Source organism: Poecilia reticulata, linkage group LG6 (genome assembly GCF_000633615.1).
Source record: "Poecilia reticulata strain Guanapo linkage group LG6, Guppy_female_1.0+MT, whole genome shotgun sequence".
NCBI lineage: Eukaryota > Metazoa > Chordata > Actinopteri > Cyprinodontiformes > Poeciliidae > Poecilia > Poecilia reticulata.
The window spans coordinates 11,305,208-11,327,743 of NC_024336.1; the positions used below are offsets into that span (position 1 = coordinate 11,305,208).

The 22,536-nt window shown below is 39.5% G+C and overlaps 1 protein-coding gene across 1 annotated transcript in view; it reads right to left on the reverse strand.

The window, feature by feature from the left end:
- The window catches only part of lingo1a (leucine rich repeat and Ig domain containing 1a), a 164,045-nt gene that overhangs the window by 81,754 nt on the left and 59,755 nt on the right, over positions 1 to 22,536 (reverse strand). Inside the window, exon 2 of the mRNA XM_008411179.2 lies at positions 8,987 to 9,147. The gene's annotated coding sequence lies outside the window, so the exon portion shown is untranslated. The remainder of the gene's footprint in view (positions 1 to 8,986; positions 9,148 to 22,536) is intronic.

The following is a 22,536-nucleotide window of genomic DNA, read 5'->3' on the forward strand; positions in this document are numbered from 1 at the left end:
CGAAAACAAGAGAGATTTGGTCTGATTCAACCTGAGACGTTGAGGAAAAAAAGGCGTGTGTTCTTCTATTCGGTGTATTTCCACTGTATATACCTTGAGCTACTGCAGCTGTCATTAGCCATTCTGCAATCAAGCCAATTATTTCTTTTCAACTAGTTGCCCCTGGTTTCTGTGCTGTAAGACAAGAGCCACAGACAGTCAGACAGTACATAGTGAATGAAAGCTCAGCTTGAACGCTGGGAGGGAGATGAAGATAATTGGCCTGTTACATTCAGCGCCTGAAGCCACGCCGTGAATGAAAAGATAGTTTTTTGGTTTTTTTTTTTTTTGTTTGCTCCTACAATAACATTTTGACAAGACTACAAATATACATATATTGTTTCCTTGGTCTATTCATGGGCTGGGGAGTTGTTGTTGTTTRTTAGCAAAAAAATGGAGTTTACAAGAAATCCGGAAGAGTCCTACTGTCGGCAAACGTCCAGCAACTGTCCGCTGAGGTCAACGCACAAGCAGACGAACGCTGACCCGGCGGTGGAAATGAAAGGAAGTTGGTACAGATTCTCACATTACATTGGTTTATGTTATATAAGTACCAGATGGGTGTGATAAGCAAAATGTTGTCCATCGTAAAAGGCTTAGGATATTAACACTTTATCTAAAAGTCAAATTTTAAAATTGTCTTTACTTCCATTGAAACTTTATCAGGCTGCTGCCAAAAACAACAATGGCTTATTCAGTTAATATTATAGGGGCGGTGGTATGTATTTTTTGCTCTTTAAGCCCTGCACTTTGGTTATAATAGAAGGTCATTGTATCTAAATCAGTGGTTCTTAACCTTTTTTGAGGTACCGAACCCCCGAGTTTCATATGCGCATCATGTTTATCGTCACGTTAAACAAATGAGAGTTTCTCATCAGAAACCGTGTGGAAAGCAATGTTACAACAACCAGAAACGTTTGTTTGCCAAGCCCTGAAAAACTGCTTCATTATTTACAGTGCATGCATATTTAACGTGTCCGGTCAAAACTGGAAAAAACCAGTACGGCTTTGAAAGTCGACCAGCTCGGTGCCATTTTGGAAAGTTTGTTTGTCTCTTTTCATCCCGGTGGCTTCTGGTAGAGCGCGGCAACACGTCCAGCTGGTCAGGAAAGACAAGACTTTACATCCGCTCTACGTCAACAGGACGTAAAAATGTTTTATTGTTGGCTTGTTTTCAGAATTTGGTTTCTGTCTTCAAGCAATTATAAATAATGCATCAACACATCCCTAATTGGTGAAGAAAAGCTTAGTCCAGTTTTGACTTGTCCGTGTGTTTATGGTTGTCTAGTTCTAAGGTGGCAAAATTTTGTATTTTCACAAATGGAATAAAGTTTAATAAATCTCAAAACTATGTTTCAGAGCATTTCTGTCCAGAGTGGAGCAGCGTAGTTGATCAGGTTAAGTTTTTGAATGTTGAATTAGCGTTGTTAGCCAAACAGAGACTTTGCCAGTTGTAGTATTTTCACATATAATCCAAAGTCTTTTGTTATTTTTCTCCACCAAGAACACAAATATTCTGCCACACAAACAAAAGTTAAACATTTTTCCAGAACTTATGTAAACAAGTGTTATGTGTAAGACAACAGGCCAGCAGCTCAAGAACTTTTTCTTATGCATCAAAATAAACTTCTTAAAGGGGCAGTATTACGTAAAACCACAATTTTCTGAGCTTTACGTCTTGTTATAATGTTATTCCCTCATTAAAAACATACCTGGACTGTGTCATCATTCTTTTATGCATATTTGAGAAATCCTTTAATCTTTTGTGGCAACCATTCAGCTCCGTCACCCAGTTCCTTCAGACTAGCCAGCAGCAATTAGCAAACGTCTGCTGAGCTCATTAAGCGAGCTACTTGTCAGTGAAATGCTGGTAAACCCCCCCCCCCCCAAAAAAAAAAAACATTGTTAAAGGGTTAATAGAGGAGCCATAATGTGATGATTTCCTGAAGGCGGAGTTTCAGAAACAGCAGGAGTTTTTAAAGAGACAGAGGCCCAATTTCAAGATGTTAAATTACAAAATTATATTTGATATATGTAGCATCTTTTTTTTACAACTAAATGTAACTTGACGGCTTCTTGATTGTACTATAAAATGGTATTATATCCTCTAAAACACATAACACATACCTCTTTAAACATAAATTTAAGCTTCAACTACATTAGATTTCCACATGTCAACAAATACATTCCTACAAGATCATCATCAGCTTGACATGGAGAACTTATGCTCTGAGCCTTTATGGAGTCACGAAAAAATCTCTGGTGTTTGCTTTCTAAATTCATATTTAATGGGGGAAGGTGTCTGTGACAAAGAATATGAAAACTGAATCAAAAGTGAAACATCTGTAATGAGACAAAGCCTTGACAGACCGCCTCAAGTCATGACGAGTCAATCATTTTACAGACTCTAACATAACTGAAGTAATTGCTTTACTCAGGTGTTCGTCGAGGGGAAAAATAAAAATAAAAATCACGACAGTCAAACATACAATCATGGCCTCCAATCAGAAATACTCATACATTTTGCATTTGAAATTTGACAAGGCCACCTGTTTAAAATGCACCCGCCGTGTTGCCCCTGTGAAAACAACATTAGTCTCGATTTCACAAACACGCTGTTGAGGAAAAAAACAAAAAAAACGATGCAGGCCACTTCCTGCAAGCCGGGCAACAACGATCTTATCGCATGGTCGTATGTTAAAATCCAGCCGTTGTTACCATTTGCAGCCCGAATACTGAAAGTGCACTGAATACTTTCAACCAGATAGGATGTTGGTGCATCCCAGAGCGATTCACTTCACATTCCCGCCCCGTCTCTTTGACATGGCTGCAGCTCCCCTGCGCGGCGGAGGGTATTCATAATTCAAAGGTCAAGTTGCGGGGGCTTTGTATGCATGACGAACAGGAACATTTCTCATTCCAGCTTGTGGAGAGGTGTCCTCCACTCGTTCTTATGCTAATGATGAGTCGCTTCTTCTTCCTTTTTTTTTTTTGCCTGGTTTTAATGCGGTACACACTCTGCGCTGTGCGGCAGGATTCGATCTCCTCTCTGGCGTGAAAGTACAACAGCTTGTGACGCGCCGTTCCCCGACGACGGCTAAAACACCGATGTGAAATATGCCTCACTGCAATCTGTCTTTGTTTTCACCAGAGGAGCGGATTGCTGTGATCTAAATTTAACCGTGTTAATACATTTCAAACGTGTGAGTTTTATTACTCTTGACGGCGTTAGTAGTAATGTTAAAACAATAATTAGTGTACTTTGCAGCAGTTTGCCAAATGTAACACGTAGTGCTGCGTGATTATGGAGTTTTGTTGCTAATTTTCTCTCAAACGTTTGCACTAATAGAAGCGAAATCAACGTTTATTGATTTTATTGGGCTACTCCGACGTTTTTTAAATGTGGAGCAATAAAGCGTAGAAAAGCAAATCAGAACAATACGTTTTTGTTTTTTTTTTGATGATGATGATGATGATGGCTGAGTCGAAATGGAAGACGTCTTGGAGATTATACAATGTAGGTCAAACAGAGAGGGACAGTTACTGACCATTTCTGTTTACACTTTTTTTTACTGGGTTTTACTCTGTGTTTGTGTCAGGATTCAGTTTCTGGAGACGTTTGATTTTGTGTCTGGTGTCCATTTCCGTCTAGCCTTGTCCAACAACACGGTAGCCGAACATCTGGGAAACTGAATAGATTTTTATGCAATTTGGCCTTTCATTCACACGTAAACCCCGTTTAATATCGCTAAGAACTATTATTTATAAAAACTCCAACCAAAGTGAAGATTTGACAGTTCTTCTTGTGTGTGTACATTGCAAACATGAGATTTAGAGACCTGCGAATTGCAATCTGCGACAAATAACGGAGTGATGACGTCACATATTGAGACGTTGTTTGGCCGTGTTTAATCCCAAGCAGGAAGTCAAGTTTGTTCTTGAAGGATTGTGGTTGGCCGACATAGGTTTTGGCTTTGCCCTACACTGCCCCCTGTGGGTTTGGCATGTTTAAAACAACACTCAGTGTTGTTAGTGGGTTTGTGTGGATGAACACTTTTCTTAAACCGATCTGGTATGATATTACATACAATACTTTTATAAAGACCTGGTCTTCATTTTTTCAAATGTTTGGATCATTATCCTGGTTTAACATCCAAAGATGATTTTTTTTTTGTAAGTTTACTGATAGATTACCAGCAACAACTCCTGTTGTTTCAAAGAGTTCAATTTGCCTCTGACAAGGTTCACAATGCCCTTGTGAAGCTTGTCAGCATTATAGATCTGCGCATTGCAATCTGCAATGCGCAGATTGCAGATTATTTTACCTCTTGCTTTAAATGAGCAGTATTATGTGTTTTACAGGCACATAGTGCCATTTCACAGTATAATCAAGTAACTATGTTACGTCTAGTTATTATAAAAATGCTTTAAATTAAACATAAATTAAAAGAAATTTGACATTCTGATTTAATGCCTTGAAATTGGGCCTCTGTCTCTTTAAAAACTCCAGCTCTTTCTGAAACTCCATCATCACAACATGGCTCCTCTATTTTTTACCAGCATTCCACTGAGAAGTAGCTCCTTAATGAGCTCACCTGCTGTTTGCTAATTGCTGCTGACTAGTCTGAAGGAGCTGAGCGGGATTGCGCTGCTCTGTGAGGCTGGAAGCTTGGAACCTGCAACTCTAAGGCGGGGCTAGGTCCAACCAGACATTTTGCACAGCTGAATGGTTGCCATGGAGATTAAAGGATTTCTAAAACATCCATAAAAGACTTAAGTCCAGACTCCAGGTATGTTTTTGCTGGGGGAATAACATTATAACATGATTTAAAGCTAAAAAAGTTGATTTTCCATAACACTGCCACTTTAATCATCTGTAGCAGGAGAATCAGTAAATGTAGCAAACACTAACCAAAGCGAAACACTCAGGTTATTTAGAGTACTATGTAATTTACTCCTTTTCTCACTTTCTCCCAAATCATTACTCGAATTTCCATCTAAGCCAGTCAGACATGATACAAATTACAATCTTAAATTGAATTTTACCGCAGTTGAGATGTTAAATCTTGCAATAATTCCACTTTAAACCACACTCCTGTCTCCAGTGACTGCAAATATCTGCAAACACGTAAAGAACAAACAAACAAAAACAAAGACAGAAAACATTGGCCGAGCTAAGCACTGAATCAGTAAACGCTCTGTGCTTTATTTAGTAGTGAGCAGGGTAAGCTATGCTATTTTTCCTCCTGGCACCTTATGACAACGCTGAAAATACAATAAAAAAGGAAAGAAGAAAAAAAAAAAAAAAAGAAGGAGCCTCACCGCCTCGCCTGCGCGCCTCATACATCTTCAGTCATGCGGAAGGCCGTCCGTCAGTTTTACTGCACATTGGCTTCCTCTAAACGTGGCATCGATGACTGATGACCCTAAGTGCAACTAGATAACTACAGCGGGGGATGATAAAAATGTGAGAACACACATCCTAGACAGGAAATTGGCCATTTTTGAGCAATTGGCACAAGGGAGCTGAAGCGACGGCACTCCGTTCACTGCTCACTCCCTCGTAGAGCTGGAGCGGCCCGGTCGTCCACGGGGAGGGAGTTACAGTCCACTGAACATATTACTGACGTACACAAACTCTGTAGATCTCAATTCTTTTCACCTTAGCCGTCACTTTTACTCGCGGCCATGACAGCGGGGAGACAGAGGAAGGGACACGGGAACGTTTGGAACCAAGCGAACGAAAAGGCGCCGTAAAGACACCAGAACCAGGCGATGGAAAACGACGGCCCGGTGAAACGAGGGCAACGAGGGAAAAGAGGCCGCCTGGAACGAGGGGGATCGCTGAAGATTAAGGCCGTCTGGAGCATCAGAAGCGACAGGCAGGTGTTTGAAATTAAGAGGTGACTCACCTGTATTTCACAGTCTGCTGAATTGCTAAGTGGCAGTTTCACAGCGTTTCGTATCTCTTCTGTTTTTCATCCGATTTTTTAATCTTTTTTTTTTTTTTCCCTTCAACGATTCGAGATTGATGATGATGACAATCTGGAAAGCCATCGCTGTCGATGAATGACTTGACCACCCCCCCCACCTGAGTTTCACGGCTTTATGTGTGGCGACCAGAGATCAAGATGATGGATAAAAGAGGAAAAATAAAACGTCTGAATGAGCAATGTTTGAAATATCAAACAGCTAAACGCTCATCTGACAAGTTGAGTTCAAATACCAGCGCGTTGTTTCCCATTGATGACTCAGGGTTTCGTAAATGCTTTTGGTGATCCTAGAAACCGTTAACTCTGGAGTGTTGAACACAGCCGCTTGCCGTAGATTTCGTATATTTTCATTTTGTAAACAAAGATATGAAAACTCTTCTGTCGCATCACATTCATGCACTTCTTTGTCGTAGTCGATTAAGTAAAATGTGAAAATGTTTGTTTTAATGGCTTTTCAACTGATGTCAAATGGGTGTTGAAACCAACCGCGGCTACGCTGTTCACCAGTGAGAGTGGACATCCGTTTAGAGGTGATTAATAATTCATAAACATGTTGTAAGAAAGTCCTTTGGGTCTAACCTTGAACTATATCCCATCTTAAAACGAAAAACTATTTCTTTGATGATATTGGCTCGTTGTGATGATATTTCTTTAAACCTGAACAGCAAAAACAGGAAAGGACTGTGACTAGCTCGCCTTTCATACTAATGTACTGAGAAAGTCTTTAAAAGGACTTTATTAGGAATTAGATGGTGGATGTTACCAAATAATAATGTCTACATCTTTAGTAAAACATTCCACCATGATTTTAGTATGTTCGCTTTTTGAAAATGAGCTGAGTTAAATATCAAAAAAGGCTGTAGGAAAGCAGGAAGATAACATAATCTTTAGTAAATCTACATTATACAGATTTCAGTCACAGTGAAAGCCTTGGCATATTTACGTCCACCATTCGCCAGCTCAACCTACCTCTTTTATGGGCAAACTGGGTCATTTATTCCTAAAATGCATAATTTATCTCTCTGCCTGAAAGTCTGAGTACCCTCGTGAAGTGCTCATATAAATGCAAACCTCCAAGTGTCACTTAAAAGGTCAAACTTTAGATTTGTCTTTCAGGAAAGTGATCCCTGTGTACATGGGTCTTCTGCTACCGGTTGTTGATCTGCAGCAACAGTCTCTGTTTACATTGCGGTCTCAGTGGTGTGTTCCTCAGTCTGTGGTGTAAAAGTGAAACGGTCGTTCTTCACGTCTGGATTCTCCACAGACGTCTGGCACAAAAAGGTATTTGGCCACTCTAAGCATTTAGCATGCTGATGTGAGTGAATCTTCATGTGCGCAGACAGAGTGACTGCATAACGTAGCATGCGGTAAAGTCATCTTTGAGTAATGGCTGCCATATTAACACAGCATATATATTTTGCAGCAGTTTCTGTGTGACTTGATTCCACAAGATTTTTTGATGTGACCAACAAGTCGACAGCTGCGTTGTCTCATATGGGTAAATTGGAATTACGGAAATTAATTTGTTTAAAGTTAACACGCCATTTTTTTAAAAAAAAGTGATGTTTTTCAATAAAGCATTTTTGTGATAACTAGAAAAAGGCGGCTTTTCGGCCATATCAGAATTCGTGCTTTTTTTTGCCTCACACGAGTCACGTGATCAACAATCGGATGTTATTCCTGGTGGAAAACACAAAGAAGACAACAGAAAGTGGTAGTAGGATGATGGGGGAGTGTTTTTTTTAATGAGGTATAACTTATTTGTGTGTGATTTTAATTGCTTTCTTATTTAATGGAGACACTGACATTGCAAAGTTGTGTTTTTTCTGACACAACTTCACAATGGCACAACTTGAGCACATTTGTAATGGAGACACAGCTAATGGCAGTCGGGCGACGTTTTTTTGGCTTAGGTCCATATTACATTGCATGCTATCAAAATTGTAATATTATCTTGCTGTATTACCGACCCCACTGAGGGACAAGGGTGTTAGAAAATGGATGGATGGATCTTGCTGTATTCATGTATGCATGAATCTGACTCGCCATTCTTTACCACCATCTAAAAGAAGTCCCCGTTTTTGCAAGCCCATATTTTTCCAGCAGGACTCAGTAGGAAAGTCAACCCCTCAAACCATGACCTGAACATCGCTTTCAATACGGGAGAACTAATTATGCTGGCGGGGGGGGGGGGGAAAGGCACTGCCATCAGCATATGCAATTTCCTTGAAAGGACGCACTTGGTCAGCAACAATACTGGAACGTGACAAAATGACAGCGGCTTAAATGGCAGGATCCAGGCTTCCCCTGCTTAACATTGCCCCAAGCATCACACTGCCCCTTCCAGCTCTGTCCATCTCAACCAATTTAACCAGAGAAATTACACACAGGTCAGGACGACCAACCTGACCCGCTTTTAACTTCATACAAAATATGACAGGCTGTGAAAGAGGACTTTTTTTTTTTTGTTATCTACAAAATAGACTGCAATGGAAGCTCATTGACCTTTAGCCACTTTTTAGTATTTGTTTCCTTTTTTTGAGTTTCTAATCATAACACAGTGACTGCGTCCCAACAAAATTGCCAAAGACATGAAAAACAGAAAGTTAAAGAAAACACAAGAGAATTGTGTAATGCGTTAGCTACATTTATAATCTGTTTTTCTTTTTTCTTAATTTTATTAAAGTAGCTGGAGCTGCAGTTGTTGCCACCGAGACACTAAAGACCAATCGCTTCATGTGGGATCCAGCATAGTTTGTACCTTAAAAAAAAAGTCACATTCCTGTTATTTTCTTCTGCTTCTTTAAGCCTCGTCCTTAAACGTCGATAACATTTTAACTTCTTCTGCCGGCACTCCTAAAGTTATGAGCTCTAAGCCGACAGGAGTGGTTCTTCCCAGCGAGTTCTGAGATCACTCCAAGCGTGCGTCTTAGAAATAAAGCCTCATCGGTTACCTTAAGAACCCTCCCAGGTAGTAATTGCTGGCCTGCTGGTCCAGGAGATGTGCTGGATCTGCTTACTGCGTGGAAAGTGGGAGGCAGGAGGAGTGAGCCGGGTCCCTTCTGCACCTAATCCACATTTCCTCGCAGCTTTCCCTCCTCAGATGATCAGCCACCTGCAACAACCAACAGGGGAAACTTCACTTACATTTTACTGTGTAAAATCACCGCCCAGTTTGTCATCATTACCTTTTAAATTCGATAGATAGCAATATTACAAGGCTATTGTTGGTCCTCGGACAGAAAGCAAAACATAATCTTCCTCATAAAGTTTTATACCAATATAGATCGACTGTGTCTTTTAACTAAAATGTTGTTTTTTTGCCATCAAGAGAACTGTAATGTGTAACCAAAAAATAAAAATAAAAAACTCTTACACAACCGCTGCCTTTTCTTGGCTCAGTAGAAATCCTCAGTTGTAGTTAAGTGCAAAATGTGGCATTGCAAAGCAAATAAATAAGATTAAGTTGATTATTGGCTCCTGATTGTAGAGTCATATCTGCTCGCGCTGCTGTTTACATCACTAAAGAACAAAAATAAAAAAATCAAGGTCCATACTTCCTTTATCCTCCGTTCTCTAATGAGGAAGATAACAACCTATTAGATACAAAACGACCACAGAGATCACCTTGTTTTCTGTTTTTTCCTTCCTGTCTATAGCAGTTCATTCTGCTAATAAAACTCCCGGCCCAGAAACCGTTTCAGTCTCGCACTGAAACAACAGACATGAATCCTGGAACCCTAAACTCTGTACATAAAACTCTCCTGAAACATTCGCTACTCTTCGCCTGGCTGTAGTCTTGATTTGCAGGAAGTTGCTGCTTTATTTTAGTTTTTTTTTTTTTGCAAGACATGTTTACTGACAAGAGAAGACTTGAGCAGCTGGTATTAGTCTAAGAGTTAAAGCCAGAACACAACCGACACAATTAGAGATGCAAAAATGCTCCATGGTGATGACTGCTGCAGTGTTATGAAGGTTTTTTTTTTTTTTATAGCTTGTGAATGAAAAACCCTCCTTGCAACAGATTACAGCAGTATTTCAGACTTCTGGGTTTCATGTCCTTACTTCCCCGTCTGAAATAACCACAGGCTTCATTTCCCTCTGTGCTGGGGAGAGACGATCAGCCTTCAGAATTGCATGAGAACTCTCTCTGGAGGCTCGGGGGACGCCCAAGTTAATTTGTTCCTTCATTACATGAAATAAATCTCTAAATAGATGCCGGTGATCTTATTAATATTCACATTTTGAATCCCTTTTCTTTTTCTTTTTTTTATCTACTGCAATATTTTACATTTATTCGCACTCACAGGAATACCTGATGACAGAGTCGGTTCATAATTATTGATGCGTCGGATCAAAAAAAAAAAAAAACCCAGTAGAATTCACTGCTTCAAATTATCATGAAAGCTAAGCCGTGATTATCAGCAGAGAGTCCGACGGAGCGAGAAGCCAGGCACAGTCAAATGAGTTGGCAATTTTTTTTTTTTTTTTTGATCTTGTACATTCTGACAGACACATGGAGCTGGATGATATATTTAAATCAGAGGAGACGCAACTTCCCTTTGATTTCCTGGCTGTGGAAAAAAGTCAGATGGCGGATCCAAGGCAACGTGTTTGAATGTATGCGGTGCTGTGATTCATCTGCAACGTTATTGGCTGAAACAGAGACACGTTGATGTTCCTCCGGGGAGGGGGGGATCTACGATTCGACGGCCTCAGTACGTGCGAGGTCGCTTTAAAATATGACACAGCTAAAAAAGTAGTTGCCCAAATTACACCGCAAAAAGTATTTATAACTCGCACTTTTAACAGATTACTATGGAAGACAATTTAGAACAAAAACTATCTTTTTCAGAATTATGACATTTTTATGAAGAATTATGGGGGAAAAAAACACAAATTTGTGCAACATTATTGAAATGTCATTAGTTATAGTCATAATTTTGAGGGGAAAAAGACAGAATTTTAAGGAAAAAAAAGTCAGAATTGTGAGATTTTTTTTTTTGCAGTGGCCCTGATCCTCTTCCGTAGATCACGTCCTCAAACTGTATGGAACTTTATTGAGATTTCATATGACAGACTAGTACAGAGTACCAAATAAACACTAACTCAGGGAAATCCAATAAGGATTGGTCATAACTGTTCACAGAGGGATTACATGATTGAGATTTAATGAACCTAACAAATTGCCAGAGGTGCAAATTTTTCAAAATTAGCCGAGAATTTAATCATATTCCTATGAGTGCTGCGTTCAAAGCTCCGGAAAAAACTTGCAGGGTTGTTCTAAACTTAAAAATGAACATGAGGACGCAGCTCTTAATTTACATCCATCTGTTATCTATACCGTGCTTATATTTGCAGAGTGTTTGTGCCTATTGACAGCAGTCACTGGGTAAAATGCAGGGTAACTGGGCAAGTTGCCAGTCCACCACAGGGCAAATAGAGACACACAACTGTTAATATGAAAAATCAAATAATTAATTGAACAATGCCTGATTAAATCTACCAGGTATGTTGAAATAAAATAAGACTTTTACCTTATTCTTAAAACGACAATATTAACATCCACACTTTGGTTGGCAGGAATCTTAAAAAAAAAAAAAAAGAAATACATAAACTGATGTCTCACTCTGTTGTGTTTTACCATACCATGTATGAAGGCACTCTCCTTTTTCTATAAATAGTGTTTGCCCTAGGTTGAGGTGCATCACTTTTTTCACACTAGTCACATGATCAATAACCGGATGTTACTACTGGTGGAAATGACAAAGAAGACAACAGGAAGTGTTAGGAGGAGGATTTTTAATGAATTATCGAGTGAACAAACTTGTTCATGTGTTTTGAATTTTGTTTCTTATTTAATAGAAACACCACGATTATGAAGTTGTGGTTCTTTGACATTAGAGGAGTAATGATAAAGTTTTGCACACGTTTGTAATGTTCAATGTCTGATCATCTTCACCACGTCTAGACGTGCGTATAATAGCTGCTGCAATGTGATTGGCCAGTTCACTTTTTCTAAGCAGCCATTCAACAGGTGTAACTACAATGTRGTTGCAGAGCACATATGACAAAATTAGTTTTAGCCTGTGCTAAACTGAGTATTCTGCAGTATCATATTCGTAAAAACATTACACTTCATGGCATCTTATCTTCACGTAACAGTAAAATACAAGGTAGATATTCATTAGTTTGTCCAAAAAGTCATTTCTTTGTTGCTTTACGGTTTAGCTGGAGTCAACCACTGCCCATTTAAAGGCCTCTACCTAGATATTATTCGGCGTTTTGTGATTTCCTTTTCCTCACACGGAGCTCTTGAAGTGAAATCCAGCCCTGTCCACTTCACATCCAAACGTGCCTCCGGCTGTTTCGGCTACAGGCAATCAGCCCTATTGTTTCCTCGCTTTGAAACCCTTCACAGTGGGCTTCACAAAAAATCGTTCCCGCCACTTTGTCACATATACGGGACCTCGGGGAATATCGCTCTTAACGCCGCTGCCTTCCGCCTCAGCATGCAGAAGCAGACGCCACATGTTGTCTGTGAAGTATAGCCGAGACTCAGAAGGCATCAAGGACACTCGAGTGACATAATTGTGAAGTCAGGGGTGTGTGTGTGTGTGTGTGTGTGTGTGTGTGTGTGTGGAGGGTGTGGGGGTTAGCAGGTATTACAGTGTAAGTTGAAAATCAGCAAGCTCTCCTTGAAAAACCTTGACATAATCACAGCTTAAACCAGAGGCACATTTTCACACCTGGCAGGAAAAACAGATCCCAGAAAACAGAGAGGAGTCATTGATAAACAGAATCTGCAAACTGTAAATGAAATTAAAAAAAAGAGAGGAAACGAGCACATGATGGAAGATGGGGGAGGTTATGTAAGGCTCCAACTGGTAAGCTTGACAGRAAAGCAATTTTAGGGGTGAAGAAGTGATTTAATAAAGGAGATCCAGTTCAGCAAATGTATGCAAAGGTGGATTATAAATCAACAGCAGCTTGTGCGCGAGAATTAAAAAAAACTGGTAATTTTCGGCGGCGTGCCGGCCTGATTTTTACAAATCAGCTCCGTGAGAAGAAGCATTTGCCACTGATAGGTGGGGACTTTCATTTTTACCCCCCTGTGTTTGTGACAAGATTAGGCTATCTCTCCGCGCGCACATGTATGACTGACTCCTTGGGGCTGCTTGTACGCCCTCCCTCCGTCCCAAGGCAGGAAGCATTTCTATTTTCAATGCGATTAGCTCTCACCACAAGCCATCTGACAGGCAAAGGCATCACCCACATGGCACTCCCCCCTCCAGGGCATCTAGCAGAACTTCTCATAGCCGCGGTGACTAACAGGCATCCCAGGGAGCGAAGCTTACAGTAGGACTCACTGTGGGGAACGCAGCTTCACCCTTTGTTATTGTTCAGTCATCTTTATATGGAACGCTTTCCACATAGATGCCAATTTAACTTGATCTTTGATTTTTTTGGAACTCCAAATAAATCCGTATGTATGGAACAGAGTTGGATCTAACAATGAATTTTGGTTAGTCTTTTAATTCTGTCGTTAATTATGAACGACTCTGCGTTCAGTCGGTTTCTTTCCACCGATGCCGACTTTGAACAGTAAAACTGTACGAAAATGGACACTTTTAGCACGAGCTGGAATTAAAACAATCTTTAATACCCAAACCCGTGTCGACTAGATTTTCTGTGTAACCACGTTCGTTGTGCCATTTGGGGAATTCTGGTCGAAGGAGGAAGTTTTCTTTCCCCCCTTGGCGTGCACAATGGCTTCGAGGTGCCTCTTAGCAAGTCACTTAGCCTTAACTGCACTGTTGGGACTAACTGTGCAGTATGTGGYAGRAAAGTAGGGTTGTAGATTTGCGAAAATGGGAAGTGATTACGTTAATTGAATATGTTGGGATGTTACAGGGAAAAACAGGAATGAATTAAACTGTTGCGAAGCTTGTCAGAAAACGTTGTATCGCATTGGTTCAAACGTGAGGAAACATCACAGCATCACAGGCTGGTGTATAAAATTKGTATTGATTGTAAGTTGTGGTACTCATAGTACAAACTTAACATTTCCCAATGCAGTAGRAAGAAAATAACAAAACTTGCTTGTTTTATTGKTTTTTTTATACCAAACTATCTTRCCATCCTGCAATGAAGGCTAATTGCTCTTTATATTGCATATTAAGGCGCCCAATGTTAGATATGATGTTTAGCTGAATTAAARAAAAAGTARGTTAAACTCCCCTGCAAAGACCTGCCACTYAAAGCTTTTGGYATGCCGAGGTGAGGGAGTCTTTATCAATGCAGACAGATCATCTGCATAGCGCAGCAGGACCAAACTATCGGGTAATTGCCGTAACATTTGCGCACTTAAATAAATTCTATTTATTTAGCAGTGGAACATTTTTGTTTAGGTTGCATTTACCCAGAATGCCCTGCTCTGCAGTYCACTWCCTGCTTTTAGTTTTTGTAACATTTGGCATTCCACTCTCTTATTCTGTTTGTTTAYTTATAAAGAAMTTGGTGTTTTGTTCTTTCCTGGTTTTTGGACTTATTCTCTAAAACCCTTTTTAAGTCACAGTTGCACAAATTAAAGACACATTCAACCTCGTCTTGTCACTTCCTACAAGTCGACCTGCCAAGAGCGCATGCCATGTCCTCTTCCAAAAGACAAAAGATTCAGCTGGAATTGTAAAAACCAGACTGTAGAATGAATCCTATGGTGGAACGGTGGCAGCTGTGGTTGCCATGTTTTCTTTCACGGTCAGAAGGCATTGTGATTGTCGATTTCACGGTTAAAACTGATRCTGTGGTCTGGGTTTACTGTAAAAAGTTGTGTTTTAACTTAAGGAAGAAAAAAATGAACATGAAAACAACCTATTAAATGTACAAGCAGAAAATGTGCARATTTCAGTTTGTACCGATTCATTTATTTACAGCAACTTCACATCAAATCAACAGGAAGATTTGTGRAGGGCTAAAGGTCTGAGCTTTGTGTCATAATGTTCATACAGGCTGCTTCAGTGCATTTGATTCTTCAATAATAAAAATAATTGTTATTCGCCGTCCGTAGCACTTTATTAGCTGCCTGRGATTCGACTGTTCAAAAATATTTCTCAGATAAGCCGAACACTGAAAGATCATCCTTTCCCTCTGATCACATCCACAGACCTGCTGTCTGTCACATCACCATGTCTCACTTGTTATGCAATGCAGGATTAATCTTTGTGGCTCATAACAGTTATACTTCTACCTCAGGAGGTGGATCAGCAACGGAGCATCGGTGGGTCAGCGTCAACACTACACCTCAGGATTAGAAGAGTGCTTATGAGACGACCTGCATTCAGATCTACAGGATGGGCCATACGTTTCCATACATAGGAGAATGTAAAATTTATATTTCTTTTATATTTCAGATACCCAAGAAGATGCGTTTGACAAAAGAGCAAAGAATTGAAATTATTCTGACGGCTGGATCGGGAAGCATGGCTGCACGAAACTTTAACAGAAAACATGGAGCGAGCATCACACACACACGCACGCACACACACGCACACACACACACACACACGCACACACGCACACACACACACACACACACGACACTGTGGCAAAACCTGTTTGCATGTTTCAGAAAACTGGAAATGTTGCAGATCAACCACCAAGTGGTCCAAGATGTGCAGCGATAACAGAGTCCCATAAAAATAAAAACGGTTGTCCAACATAAAATGGTTATTTTTTCTACGTATGGAAACWTTTCCTCCCTGCGTCCTGTTAGCTCAGCATCCCTTTGAGTTCGGACTCCTATAATTTTTCACCGTACAGAGCATCTTTCACCATAAACACAGGCAGCAATCTTAATATCATTTTTTTTTTTTTTTTAAAGTCACAAACAATTTATCACACTTGTACTGTAAGGTATGGCATTTCAAGGGTTAAATGAGGAAATGGAAAAAAAAAAAAAGCTTCCCTATTCAGAAAGAATTTCCATCCATTGACTGGATGAAGCCTTTCTCCACAGACACAAACTGAATCAGACGCTGAATGGGAGCTATAATTACTGTCTCTCTTCTCACGTTACACCCGCCCATTGTCACAGCCGAGCTGCCAGTAAACAATGGCCGCATCCTGATGAAGTCCGGGTGCCTGGACCAAAATGCTTCACCAATCCATCCGTTTGAAACGGGCAGTCCGGTTCCAACACGGAGTCACTCAAGTACTTTACGCAGGAACCGAGGTGGCAACAGGGAACCGATGGCGATCCACAGCCACGTCCCAGAACCGTTTTGTAAAATGGCCTGATGTTAAAATCGATTGCGAAATCCATAGAAGTCGTTCWCAAAGCATCTTTCAAAGCATGGCATAATTTTTCTGCTTAGGGTAAACGACATGCCATCATTTTTTTTTTTTTTTTTTATGAACAAAATATAATTTCAGGGCCTTTGCAGGGCTTTGTGACCGGATCACATTAGACAGTCAAAGCTTTGCTGTGATCTTTCACGTCCAGTTTGTCACCCTCTCCGTTTTACTCATAGCGTTTATGCTAATTGTTTCTAGCCACCGAGCTATCTGCAACTGCTTCAGATGAATGAGATAAACGCACGGTCAGTCGTCCACATACACACAGCGACGTCTCCTGGTTTTTAACCGCCACCGACTCAGAACAGCAGGTACAAAGCTCTTGATTCATTTTAAGTGCAACTTCAGAAGATGATTTAAGYGTTATGGTTCTCAAACCGTGGTACAAGTACCTCTGGTAGTCGCTGCCTTTAGTGGCACTCAAAATACATTTTGGGGTCAATTATTTTCAAAGTTAAATGCAGATGAATGAACTGTGACGTGGAGCTACTGAGCATCAACAGCCAAACAGGAGAAGATGCTCAAGCATCTTTACTCGTCGGAAACTGACGAAAGAGGAGTGAAAGGGGAAAGAGTTAGAGACTTTCCAGCTTAAACTGGAGCAATCAGCAGATGACCAGAACACCGACCACTGGACTTTAATCATGTTCCCAGTTCAAGGTTTGAAAACCAGTAGGATTTTCTGCTCTTTGGCAAAGCGAATTTAGCTTAGCAACACAAGCCAATAAGCATTTCTGTGCAATAAATACTTTGTAATTTCATATGGTAGCAGCATAATCAAAGTACAGATGAATTACTTTGTTAATTTTTTTTCTTTGCTACAGATATTTCCACGTTTTATATTCATGTCGGCCATGTTGGATTTTTGAAGTGAGAGTTTGTAGGATATCCTTAAAATACTGAGTCCTGGAGGCATTTCTGGCCATTTTTCCCAAATTAAAATCCAAACATTTCAGCTTATAAGTGGAACAAGCTCCCATGCAGTTTCAGTGGATGGCAGGTTTTTTTGCCTTGAGTTTATGAGATAACGCATAAACATATTTACTACAGTAGACCTTGATGCAGAAAGTCTGAGAGCCACTGATTTAAAACCGTTTTCTAACATTTCTTTTGTCCTGATGTTTTAAAAAACAAAGTACTGGAAAACTGCTGAAAACTTTTGTTATTTATATACCAAACAAAGCTGCTTTTGATTGCTAGTGCGTGTTTTCACCAAACTAACATGGAATAAATTGATTATTATTTTGAAAAAAAAATCTGGCATAGTATATTAGCAAGGAATTAGCTACCACTTCCAATGTTCATGTTTGTTTTCTGTTCCGTTTTTCAAGGAGGTCGTGTCACATTTATGAGGTTATGTGCAACAGGAGCTTCAGGGCATTCACTTTTTTTCACTATTGTACCCAATGTGTTCAAAAATAAACAGCGATGTGGACTGAAGGACAAACACTCCTGCTTTTAAATGAGCGCAGTAAACAGCGTTTAGGTAAAGTTAGTATTTTGTAAGCAATACATTTCTGAAAGCGTTTTTAATGGGATCTGCTCAAAAGAGAACCCCTTGACACGAGTCATCTCGTTTCCCAAAGAAGGTCCCACACATTGTGCATAACAAAGCACTTATAAACAAGATTACATAACACTAAAAACAAATAGAAAAAGGCAGCAGCACGCGGTTAGATTTCCACCCACACTTCAACACAAAAGCTTGAATGCATCCATTAATTTAGCAAAACTTAATGGCATTCAAAGAAAAATAAACACAGAACTGGTTTTGCATATAATTATACACGTATAATTGTATATTATTTTCATTGCTTTTTGCGGCTTCGCTTCTACAGATTTAAAACATTACTCCGTCATTCCACCGTGTCACAAATAACTTATTAAACAAGATGCCTGGATTTCGTTTGCATGTGTGTATTTGGTTGATAATGACGTCTGGGGGTAGATTTTATGTCAATATTCTCATTAAAACACATTAATTGGGGGAAACATCGATCCACTCAATAGTTATCATCCGTATTTGCAAGGCAAACAGCTTGTGATGACAAAACAAGCTCCTCACAGATGTTCTGCCGTCGCATCACATTTCAGCAGACACATCTACACCCCATGCTTCGGTGAACTCATAACTGTATCAGAATTTCATCACATTGCTTTTTCTCTGTCACTTTTTGCTTTGTTTACTTGTGTTGTGGCAGAAAATAGCTGGTTTCAGCAGCCATTTTGCCACATCTTCAAATTACAGCCTTGTCTCCTCGCATTATTGTCCGGGTTCTGCAATATAAACAGTTTGCTGTTTCTTGCACATCTAAAAGCTAAATTACACACAGGTTGCGTTATTCTATTTGCTCTACTGATTAGCGGAGCGGCTGGATGTGATTCTGTTGCTGCCCTCCGACGTAGAAACAGCTGAAGTCCATACAGAAACTTCAGCCGTCAAGGTTCTGCTTCTCAGCTGCACTTGATTAATTGATTATCAACATGTGCAGCCATTCTTCGCTCAGAGTGGCCATCCCAGAAAACTCACTCCAAGGTCAGACCATGACATGCTCAGAAAAATGACCTTTTAAAAAAAGAGCTGGAAGTCGGTGTGTTTGCATGCTTCTCGTTTTACAGGGTAAATGTTTAGGTCCTGAATGTTTTTGGAACACAACCAGATTGTCCCAAAGTCCAGATATTTTACTGGGAACAGAATTTCTACAGTTTGCTGTATGAGCAGAACCATCGCATGATGGCAGAAACACAAACACGACCATCAGTTTGGTGGTGGAAGGGTTGATGATTTGGAGTCTAAAAGGTTAGGCACCTTGGAGTCTTGGAGCAATAAGTAATTAATAAGAAAATAAATTCAAATTAGATTGATTGTTTCCATTCTGATTATTAACTCTGACATGAAATTTTGCTTACAGGGACGTCAAAATCCATTTTCTTTATGGTTTTGATTGTGTAGTTTTATTTTTGCGTTATTTATTGGGTTTGGTGTTTTATTTTGTACATTTACACAATCTTCCAGTTACAGTGTTAACTGTTCTTTACAAAATTAAAGTTTATTAACGAAGGTGCATTTTTAAGCCATCATCAATATATTACTTGAAAATGTTCTCAAAACAACAATATTTTCATTTATCGCAATGATTACTGGGATAAAATGTGTTATTGTTGCAGACTTTCTCCTCCGCAATCTATTTGTCACCTAAAGCCAAATGATGAAATCTGGAAAAATCTGCTGACCTAGTCAAAGTCCAGACCACAATGCGACGGCGTTTTGTCAGAAACTAAAAGGACAAATTCCTGCAAACTTAACTGGACTGAAGTATCACTGGAAAAGACAGGGGAGCAAAAAGCAGCAATGTGAGAGCCAGCCTGTTGAATTTCAGGTCAAATTGGGTTTTTTGTGTGTTTTTTATCTCAATGTTGTAAAATCTTAGTTCTAGCCAAGTTGCTATCATGACTATTGATTTACAGTTCCTGTTTGTAATCAGCTTGCCTCTTGTTAGGGCTCCGGTTTGTGTATCTCAACTACTGAACACAGTGTTTCATGACACATTCAGTATCACAGTCTGTGTGAATAAACAATTATTAGCTTTATGTTTACATTTTATGCTTAGATTTCACTCCCACTTGGACTTTGGATGCTATAAAACCGACATATGAACATGTATCTCTGCAATTGCTCTGTGTGTTCTGGTTTTGTCGCATCGATTTTGTCATATTCCAGGTTTGTTATCTCTAACTTTATGCTTAATAAAAATWAAAAAAAAATCTATGGGACAATGCACACTCTGAAACTTCTCCAAGCTGCTGTGCACAAAGGTTTTACGAGTTTCACACAGAACTGCTGCCTTGTGTAAGACCTTAAAGGCTGTTTTGCAAACTGTCGTATTGTTTTCCCGTCGTTAAATTAGCAGTTAGCTACAAATAACACGAATGTTTGTGAATCGGACTTGAACTGCGGTGCATTCGTGCCTGTTTTACTCCACTAAGCTTAGGTGAGTAAGACAAAATTTAACACCCTAATCGAATTAAGCATTCCTCATTTTTATCATCAACTTGCGGGCCTCTGTTATAATTAGTTGTGGGGCTTTAAATAACACACGTGCGTTTAAGTGCGAAAACACAAGCCAAATAGACTAACCGAAGTTAACCTCCCACGAGACGACTTCAAAAACTTTTGACCTGCAAAAGTAATTACGTTCTCCCTGAGCCCTTGTTTTCCATGGTTCACATCTCCTGCCCCCTACTAGCCTCAAGAAGAACTCTGAACTCATTTTTGCGACTTAATTCGAAAGCACAATACAATCAGGGTAATTAGGGGAACATACAAAAGTTCGGCTGGCCGCCAGATTTAAAGAGTCACCGGGGAGAAAGATGCTAAAAACACAGGTCGGCCTGTTTGTGTCTTTAATCGAAAAGCAGCACTTTTTACGAGAGCTAATGAGAGAGGCCTGTAGCGGGAGAACTTTAATTAGTGCAAACAGAATCAATTACTCATTTGTGTATCGCAATTAAAAAAAAACATATACTCATAATTTGGCCTTTTGTTTCATTTTGTTTTCTTTAAATTGGGATGCGTCTCCATATGTTGCTGTAGTGCCCATATAAAATCAATATGCCATCAGATTTAAGTCATTATGTCAACCTCCTATCTGTGCCAATTTTAATAATGTATATATTTTTTATCTATCTAAAGCAAATATTTTTTTTTTTTACAGGAATATAATCATTGTACTAAACGATGCAACAGCAATTTCCTCAGGTTATATTGTAAACATAAGAGTGAAAAGAGGCTCCAAACCAGCAAACACTGTTACATTCCAGATCAGTGGTTATGAAAGTCTGTGGTAGCAACTCCAGGCCTTGGTTACTTGGTTTCCATGGTGATGTGCAACAAACAACAGGGCTACAACTAGAGATGCTGTGAAAACATTAGTGACTGGAATTGAAACATTTCCAGATTTGCCTTCTGGCTCAAAATGCAAAAATCGAACCTTTCGCTGTCCTGGGAAGCATTAGCAGGCTGCAGTCCAACACTCTTCAGTGCAAATGTTGTTACTGTCAGAAGAACACTCAATGTTAGCTCATTTAGTGTAGCACAGTGTGTTGATGGTGGTTTATAGTAAACATGTACTCTTCTACTAGCTGCCTCTACAGAGAAGCAGACCTCCTGGTCATGACGGTTTTCCTACCTACCTTCAAAGAACTTGAAATTGAAAACACTAAAATGATTTTTACTTTCACAGTATTACCACTACGATGTCTGCAATGTGACCTAATATGCAGCATTATTTATAGCTTCACTCTGGCACTAAAATAAAGGACTGATTCAAAATGTGTTTTTTGATTAATTTTGAACGTATCTGATTAGCGAAAATATATATATTTTTTTCCACCAATTTTTATGAATTGGCTTATGCAGCGCAGCACGGAGAGGCTAGAGCGCGAGCTCGAAAGTCCAAGAATAGTTGGGCAATATGGACAAAAAAAAAATATTACAATATCTTTTGTGTGCATGTCAAACCATTTTTGATAAATCACAATACATTTTCATATTAACAATGCAGTTTCTAAGATAGCATCTATTTTAATATAAACTAATTATAACCAATATCATTAGTTAGATCATTAACAAATTACGTTTAATTTAAGAAAAATCACAATAAATTAAAAAACATAATCAAGCATTGTGGAACGTTACGGGTTCCACTTTCTGAAGTAGCAATACCATTTTTTGAGCACAAGCATAAAATAATGTAAACAACATTTACACTGCTGGTTGCAATCCGTTGTCCATTTAAAAGAAAAATGAACAGTGGCTCCCTTATTGAAATTAAAACCTTATTGTTATTGTTTTCTGTTCTCCGACACAATAATGTCATAACTCCGTCATTGTTGGTTGCTCTATTTTAGAAATACCACAATAAATAAAAGCTCAACATGCAGTCGGTCCACGAGTTCCTTAGAATCGCAGCAGAAGATCCCCGAGTGACTTTACATTTGAGATCAACTTTATATCCGTTTTAATTCGTTGCGGCTCGTTAACGCCTAAAACACAGACGCGTCTGCTCAAAACGTTTTGGTCCGGACGGGGAAACTGTGCTCTGTTTGCCACTGACCTGTGGACCCGCGGCTCAGTCATGAATATTTA